The following is an 8652-nucleotide window of genomic DNA, read 5'->3' on the forward strand; positions in this document are numbered from 1 at the left end:
CACGATCTCGGCTCACCGCAACCTCCGCCTCCTGGGTTCAGGCAATTCTCCTGCCTCAGCCTCCTGAGTAGCTGGGATTACAGGCACGCGCCACCATGCCCAGCTGATTTTTTGTATTTTTAGTAGAGACGGGGTTTCACCATGTTGACCGGGATGGTCTCGATCTCTTGACCTCGTGATCCACCCGCCTCGGCCTCCCAAAGTGCTGGGATTACAGGCTTGAGCCACCGCGCCCGGCCTTAACTTTTCTTTTTAATCAACAGAAGTACACACTAAAACAATGATAGAATGTGTAGAAAATACACAAACCAACAATGTATTTAACATTACCAAGTATTAGGTACTGTACATAACTGCATATGCTACACTTTTACAGGACTGGCTGCACAGTAAGTTTGTTTACACCAGCATCACCACAAAAACATGAGTAACTAAGAAATTATGAATACTACAGCTTCACTGGGCAATGGGAATTTTTCAGCTCCCTTATAATCCATGGGACCAAAATCATATATGAGCTCTGCTGACCTCACTGGCACTATGCAGTACATAACTGTACTACACAGATTAGGGCTATACGTGGCCGTACGAATTTACAGTAGTCCCAAGCTACCCATTCAAGACCTTCAGCTAAACAAAGAAAGACGTGTCAAAAAGTTTTAAGTCCTGTCTCCTTCCCATGATTCTCCTGCTTATTTCAGTACTGAAAAGGACTTTCTCTGGTTGCTGAGATGTTTAAATGAGGTCATTACTATGAAATAACTAAAAAGAGTTATAAGCATTATATAAAATAAAAGGTATTATTAGCATAACAAAGAAAATATTTCGGCATGGGAGGGAGGGGTAAGCCTATGGCAGACATGGGGTTCGGAGAAGGGAAAGAAAGGGGGAAGAGAAAGAGAGAATGTGAACACAGGCCGGACTCCCTAAAAGAAATGTAAATGTATATGGCTATCTCCCTTGCTCCTCATCAGCAATATGTTTTTTTTACAGACATATGTATTTGCTGATGCACTGGCAGCAGCCTGTTTAAATCAGGAGTGTGACATGCTACACTGCATGTCAGGGTGGAAAACAGCGATGATCTTCCACAGAGCTGAGAAGATGAAAAACACTAAATTCTGATCAATTTATTAATAAACAGAGAATAGTATTTTCTTCAAATATACGATTAATTTCACTACCAATACTTTATTCGCAGGGTACACATTATAACTGCTGTTCAAGATAGGTGGGGATAGGTACTTTACTATTTAACTGGAAGTTATGACCACAGTGCGAGATTTCAACAGAAGGCAGAATTATTTATTTTCTATTTAATTATTTTTTATTTGACACTCCTTCCACATAAGTTTATTTAAAAGAGTAAAGCGCAAGGCAGCCTGTATCCTAACGTCAGGTTTCCAGTTTGCTGCTAGGAAAAGCAGTCTGGACAAGAGAGAATCTGTATTATAAATGAAATCCCCGACGACTAAACAACAGGCGCACATTCCAGCTAAGGACAGTGAACCAGTATCCCCTGTAAAGTGCAAACACTTACTTCCAGGTTAAATACGCTAGAAATAATTGTAAGCGAAATTTCCAAAGTCAACTACCTTTAGCCTGGGGCTAGAGCAATCACTTAACTCTACCTCCCACACCTCGCATCAACAACTTCCTTAAATCTTCTTCTCAATTCTCCCAACAAAATACTTCCAATCTTTCTTTGCTGAATAAAAATGGCCCTGCTTTTCCCGTCACAATATTGTTGATTTCTCAGTAACTCTTAGGCCCTTTAACCATGAAACGCAATTGGCCTCATTTAAATGCCACCGTTCTCTGGACACTGCCAAGTGCTTTTTTGAGGGTTGGGCCAGGAGGTAAGGGTGGCTGCTTCTATCTACAAGGCTGCAACTTTCTCAGCTAGAATCCTGGGGGTAACTCCCTCTGACTTTTCTTCATAACCTCTGCCTTCCCCCAAACTGTTGCCTCTGTCTCCCTTAAACCACACTCCAATGCAAACTGTCCCCAAAGTGCAGGAGCACTTAAGCCTTTCTGTGCCCCTCGCACCCATAAACGCCATCTCTAATGCACCGTTCACACCTAGACCCACGCATCAGCCTCTCCGGGGGTCGTTCAGAGCCACCCGCCGGGCAGGCACTACCACGCCGGGCTCCCCGGAGCACAGCCTTCCGCCCCGTCTACATCCCAGCCTGTGCACCCGAAGGGACCCAACCGCCGAGTCCCAACCCTGCTGTGGCGGAGGGCAGGGACCAGCACGCACACCCTCAAGTCTATATGAAGACCCTCCCCGGGGCTGTGGCCGGCACCAACGCCCGGACCACCCCGGCCCTGGGCGGCGGATGGGGGTCTGGGGCGCACGCCGCGGAGGCAGGGAGGAGGCTGGCGGGAGCGAGAGGTCTCCGGGACAAGCTTGCCGTCCCCTCCCTTCCATACGCCGCGGGCCCTAGTCCCCACCCCCCTCCCAGGCCCCCGGCCTGGCGGCACCACGGCCGCAAAAGGCGGCGAGGGCGCGTGCCCGACGCCTGGGTGCCTCGCCGTTCCTGAACCCACCTGGTCGAGTGGCAGCTGCACCGCGTCGCTGAGGGGCCGCGGCAGGGTGGAGTCCGTGGTACTAGCGGTGCTGGAGGGCGACGGAAAGGCTCAGATTTGGGACTGCTCTCAACTTTGCTTGCGGCCGCCGCCGGCGCTCCCTGCGAGCGACCACTCCCTCGCCTCCGACTTCAGCAACTCGCAACGCCCGTTCCCCACCTTACGCACGCAGACGCCGACGGCCGCCCACGGCACAATCGCTGCGTGGAACCCAGACGCGGCAGCCAATCAGAGAGCGCCGGCGCCCCTCCCCCGTGCCGAGGGGCGGGGCGAAGGGAGGAAGCGCAGCGAAGGCTGTAGTGTGAGGGCGCTTCGCGGGCGGAGTAAGATGACTTCGTGGGGTGGGACGTTAGAAGGGAATCTTTGCCCCCTCACCCCTCCGTTTCTCCTCCCTGGAATGTCGCGGCCATCCACCTCTCTCTAGGAGGGACGGCAGCCTGCGGTGGCCCCAAGAAAAAGGAGCGAAGTGAGGGACGTCCCAAGCATCGCTAGGAACTTTGGAGACCAAGCTTGGGCCTGGGAGGAGGAGGAGGACGGAAAACCAAACCTAGCTGAAAAGCCCCTTTGTCTTCGAAACTGCTGTGTAAAAGCCCAAAGTTGAGAACAATCCGGTGGTCTGACCCTTTCAGTCCCCCTCCAGCCGCACCTGGGCCTTCCAGGCGGAGGAAGGTGTTCCTAGGTTGGACGCCTGTGGTCGCAGGGAGACCGATTCACCTTCGCTGTGTTAAAGTTTAGTTCTTTGGTCGCCAGCCGCTGTGATTGAACGTCCTGCCTTCCTCCTGAAAGAGGTGGTTTCTAAGCATCCCTTCACCCCTTGAGCACAGTCACCCTCAGACTTTTGAATTCTGTGTGTCCACATATCTTCTGGGTGTTGAGGGAGGGTCGTATACATGTATAATTCATTCGCCCCAAACTTCATAAAAGTAATCCATTTGAGCTCTTTGAAAATGCAACATCAACTTTTGTTCAGCAAACTTTCTGAAGAGAAATGCCACGGGAGGGTTCCTAATTCCCCTTGAGAGCTCAAGACTTAAAGGTTTGGCAGTTTGTAATTTGGGTAAAAATACTGTTTACTGGGAGTTTAGCCGCATGGTTTAATACTTTTGGTAGAATAGCTCAATAAACCTCACGGTTACGTTGTGGGATAGATACTATTACACACCATCTTTCAAATAAATTGAGGCACAGAAAAGTTATGTAATTTGCCCAAGGACACACAACTAAGTAGATTGGAATCCAAGTAATCTACCTCCAGAGCTGACCTTGCCACTAGGCCTTTGTCTCCCTGACATTTAAACCATTCCAGAAATTCCCATCAGCTAGCAGTTATGCCATTTGCTCTATGACTAGATAGATCTTGAACAACAGGACAGCACAGATAAGAATACACCCACGTTAGTAAATCGGTCCGTGGGCTTTAGTTTCTTTGAAAAGGAGGCAGTTGAACTAATCAGTGCAGTCCCTTTCTGCCTAAAATTGAGTGGTCAATGTAATCTTAGTTTGGTAGATTCTCACCTGAAACTGAATAGAGGATGGAAGGAAGAATAAGAAAAACACCTGAATCTTCAGTCAACCTGGGGAAGCGTTCCAGTGGGAATTGTAATCAATTGGAGAACAACCTGTTGAGTTAAGTGCTTATTAAAGACTATTAATCCAAAAATCTAGATTTCTCTATTAATATGGTATTAGAAAAAAAGCTTTTCTCATTTTCTTCACTTTGGAAATGTGCAGAGGAAGCATACAGCTGGCAGAGCACACAAACTGAAGGAAATATTGAAATATCATTTTAAACCATTAAAGATTTGTGTTGGGGACATACTGCAACCTAGAGTAGGCAGCGTGGAGATACAGTCTCTGTGCGCCACCACGCCCGGCTAACTTTTGTACTTTTTGTAGAACAAATGATGTCTACAAAAGGAGTTTCCTTAGGCTGAAGTTTTATTTTAGTCATACATGACAGAACATAGCCTATATTTGGGCTTACTTCACCTAAAAGCCTTAACAGAGTTTTGTGTTTACAGAAATAAATAGGATAAAACTAGTTTTGATCTATTTTGAACTTTTACAAACTACACAGTAGGAAAGGATTTCCAAAGAACAAGCAGTAATTACATAAAGATTTTCATGGATGAAAGTTAAGCAAATGAATGTATAACTTATCATTTGGATTACAGTATTACTTTGTGGCACATTTAAAATTATGACTCTGATTGATGATTTTGAAAATTCCAGGCACCGTTAGACTCCATCCTCTGTACAGTATTTCTCTAATTCTATACATATTTATCTTTTTTTGTTAGCGTCCACCTGGTAATCAATTAAACAATACTGCATTATTCTAGGACAGGAGCCAGGAACTTTGGTATTACGGCATAAAACTACTTTATTACTCTTTGTGTAAAATATATTCCACTACTGGTTTCTAGAGACTTATGTCAGAGAGTACTTAAAATTGTTCCCTTTGGAGTTGCTTGAGTGTCACTGAAAAATAAAAGAAAAAATCAACTCATGTATATCTAATACAACCCAATAAGACAGTGGGTCTCCGTGGGTTGCCAGGACCATCTTTATTAGAATCACTCAGGATGCTTATTGAAAACCCAGATTCCTGGGCAATAGTCAACACATAAAACAATCAGAATGTGCTATGTCAGAGCCCTATACTCTGCCTTTTATCAGTGTTCGTGGGTAATTCCTAAGTACATGGGAAGTTTAAGAACCATTGCCGTGTGCCTTTAATATCTCTCATTTTGTAAATAACTTCATTATAATTCAGCAAATGCAAAAATAATTCACATATGCTGATTCTTATACCAGAACAAGTAATTTAATTAGGTTTTATTCTGTTTCTAATTTACCAATAAAAAAATCCACACTTTTCCTATGCTAAAATGTGAAGTAAATTCACTAACATTAAATCAGCACTCGTAACTATGACAACTAACATTACTAGACCCATTTTATCATTTAAATAAAATAGAAATCAAATGCCCAGGGCCCTTATTGATTGTATATGTGTAATAAAGATATAAATACTCCTGTATATTTCAGAGTAACCATAGTTTCTTACAAATCATAGTTTGTAAAAATCTGTGTAGATCTGTGTCCTAGTCGGCACAGATCTAAGCCAGTAGAAAGTTATTTGCCCCTATCCCTCAGAAAAATCAGGTGGAATGCTTTAAACACCTGGCATTTGAAATTGTGTTGTGTATTTGTGTCTGTTTACTGATTTGCTGTCTGCATCCTGACCCACAAAGTGAGAACTGTATGAGTGCAGGGGCTCTGTCTACCACTGAAGCACCAGCACCTAAAACAGTGCCTAGTGGATACAGGTGCTTCACAGATATTTATTAAATAAACAGAAAGGGAATAGTCCCACATTAAGACAGTGCATAATATAAAAACTTCACCCTAAATCATCAATAAATCTTTGAAACCACAATGTTTATTTTCAATGGTCATTTAATTGTGTCAGTTTATTAGCCAAAGTTTGTAGTATCATACTGCCCTTTTATGCTATTTGGTGCCTGGAAAATATGCAGCAGAGGCTTTTCTTTCCTTCTTGTCCCCTAACATTTCTGGGGCTTGGGAGGGAGACAGGAAGGGAACAATGTTCGTGAGTCTTCACTGCTGTATTGCTCTCATAGCTCAAAGGCTACGTTAGAATCATCACATCCTTCCTGAAATATGTTGCCAGCCTGCCCTTGGAAGCAGAGCCCTAATAACCTTGTCTTAAAGAGTGTCTAATGCACTAGACATTTATTTAAGATCACTTATGTGCTAATAATGGAGACATTCAACACAGTGCCTAATTCCCTATATTTAAATTTATCTGTTAGGTCACCTTTACAAGAAAACATTTCCAATGTTTTTCTTTTATGCTTCTTTCCCTAGTAAACTGTGGAAAAACTCAGAAAGAAAATTTAAAATATTTTAAGATTGCAAAAGTGTAATCTTTTGAAAATGTTGCAATGTCAAGCAATGTATTTACAAAGCGATGCTGACATTTCTAAAACAGATAACATTCAATACGTTTATTTCATTGTATTATTTCTAAGATCTTCTGAGTTTTTTTTTTTTGTGATGGAGTTTCACTCTTCTTGCCCAGGCTGGAGGGCAATGGCATGATCTCGACTCACCACAACCTCTGCCTCCCAGGTTTGAGCAACTCTCCTGCCTCAGCCTCCCAAGTAGCTGGGATTCCAGGCATGCACCACCATCCCTGGCTAATTTTATAATTTTAGTAGAGGCAGGGTTTCTTCATGTTGGTCAGGCTGGTCTCGAACTACTGGCCTCAGGTGATCCGCCCGCCTCGGCCCCCTCCAAAGTGCTCAGGTCATTTCTATTTGAAATGTCAAACACATTAGGCTGATTCTTCCAAATCAGGAGCAAAATGAGCTTTTAACTTAATGAGCACCATGGTTACACTTTTATCATATTCCTGCACAAATATCAATGTTGTTTATTATTTCTCGAGTTTTACTCAAATATATGATAAAGTCAGTAGTGTATTACACATGAACAGCATTTTCACACATGGAAAAATTACACATACTCTACAGATACAAATAAGCTGAATAAGAATGACAAGTGTAGTAAGAGGGAAATACGCAGCCTTTTCAATCTTGTGTTTGTAAAATGCATAGTCACTGTTTTCCTAAATGATAATTCTTAATGTGTATGACATGGCTAGACATTAGAAGAAAAGTAAGAGATGAAAATAAGAGATGTCAGCAAGTACCCTCCTTTTTATATTGCCGTTAATGGCCTGTGCCCCACTGTGAGCTCGCAAGGCCCTACCTGTCTCTGCAACACACCATCATGGTCTCTGCCTTCTCCAACCCTGCAGAAACTCACCCAGCACCCTTGCCAGTCTCTCCAGAGAAGATGCTTCCACTTATCTGAGCTCATGGATGGAGGCCAGGAGCCTCCACCTTCTCAGTTCACAGAACCATTTTCATCTTGGTCCCATTGCTGCCTATTAATAACCATTTTGCCAATAACACTATGCTCCCTTCTTTCACTTCAGTTCATTCACCTGGATTTAGCTCTCAGGGAAAATAAGGGCCAAGGCAAGAGTGATGGCTGATTCAGAAAGATAAATATTCCTCAAGGGAGAACACCTGCATGAGCACCGGGATAAGTTGGAGGAGTCTATGTAAATATTTTCTTTTCAGCATAATATTTAAATTTAGGCATCACATGTTCTCACTCATACACAGGAACTCAGAAAGTAAATCTCATGGGGACAGAGAGTAAAATGTGGTTACCAGAGGCTGGGAAGGGAAGAGGAGGATGAAGAGAAGTTGGTTAAGGGACACAAAAATACAGAAGGAATAAGTTTTAGTATTTAATAGTACAGTAGGAAAATTATAGTGAGGAATAATTTATTATGATTTTCAAAATAGCTAGAAAAGAATTGTAATATTAATATTCCACACAAACACAAAAAGATAAATGTTTGAGGTGATAGATATTCCAGATACCCTGATTGCTTCATTACACCTTCTATACAGCTATCAAAATACCACGTGTACCCCCAAAATATGCACAGCCATTATATATCAATAGATTTTTTAAAAATTAAATTTAGATGTTATAAATAAATTTGAGTCTAACCACTGATTCTTAAGAAACAACATAAATTTAGTAGCTGTAAATATAGTTACATAGTATTTTACCAAATTTTCTACAACTACCTCTATTTTAATGGCAGTGATTTAAGAGTTAGAAATAGTAACCAGAACTCTTATCACTCATATCTGCATTCTACCATAGTATCTACTCTAAATAACATATACTGAGAAAGAATACCATCTATTTAGAAGTGTATAACTAGTAAATACTCGTTAAGAACCATAGAGTCTTTCTCTGTTTTGAGAATAGTTGAGTTTGATCTCTCTTAGACCAACGTCAATTAGTTTTATAACCAATTTTATTGCCAGAGAGACGGCTCCATCTTCTTGAATATTTAAGTGAAAAATGATCACTACTGAAACAAAGAGATTATGTAAATGTATTCATAACCTGCAAAATAATTGTTTTCTAAATTCCTCTTAT

Source organism: Aotus nancymaae, unplaced genomic scaffold (genome assembly GCF_030222135.1).
Source record: "Aotus nancymaae isolate 86718 unplaced genomic scaffold, 86718_ANA_hifiasm-v0.15.2.pri h1tg000029l, whole genome shotgun sequence".
Classification (NCBI taxonomy): Eukaryota; Metazoa; Chordata; class Mammalia; order Primates; family Aotidae; genus Aotus; species Aotus nancymaae.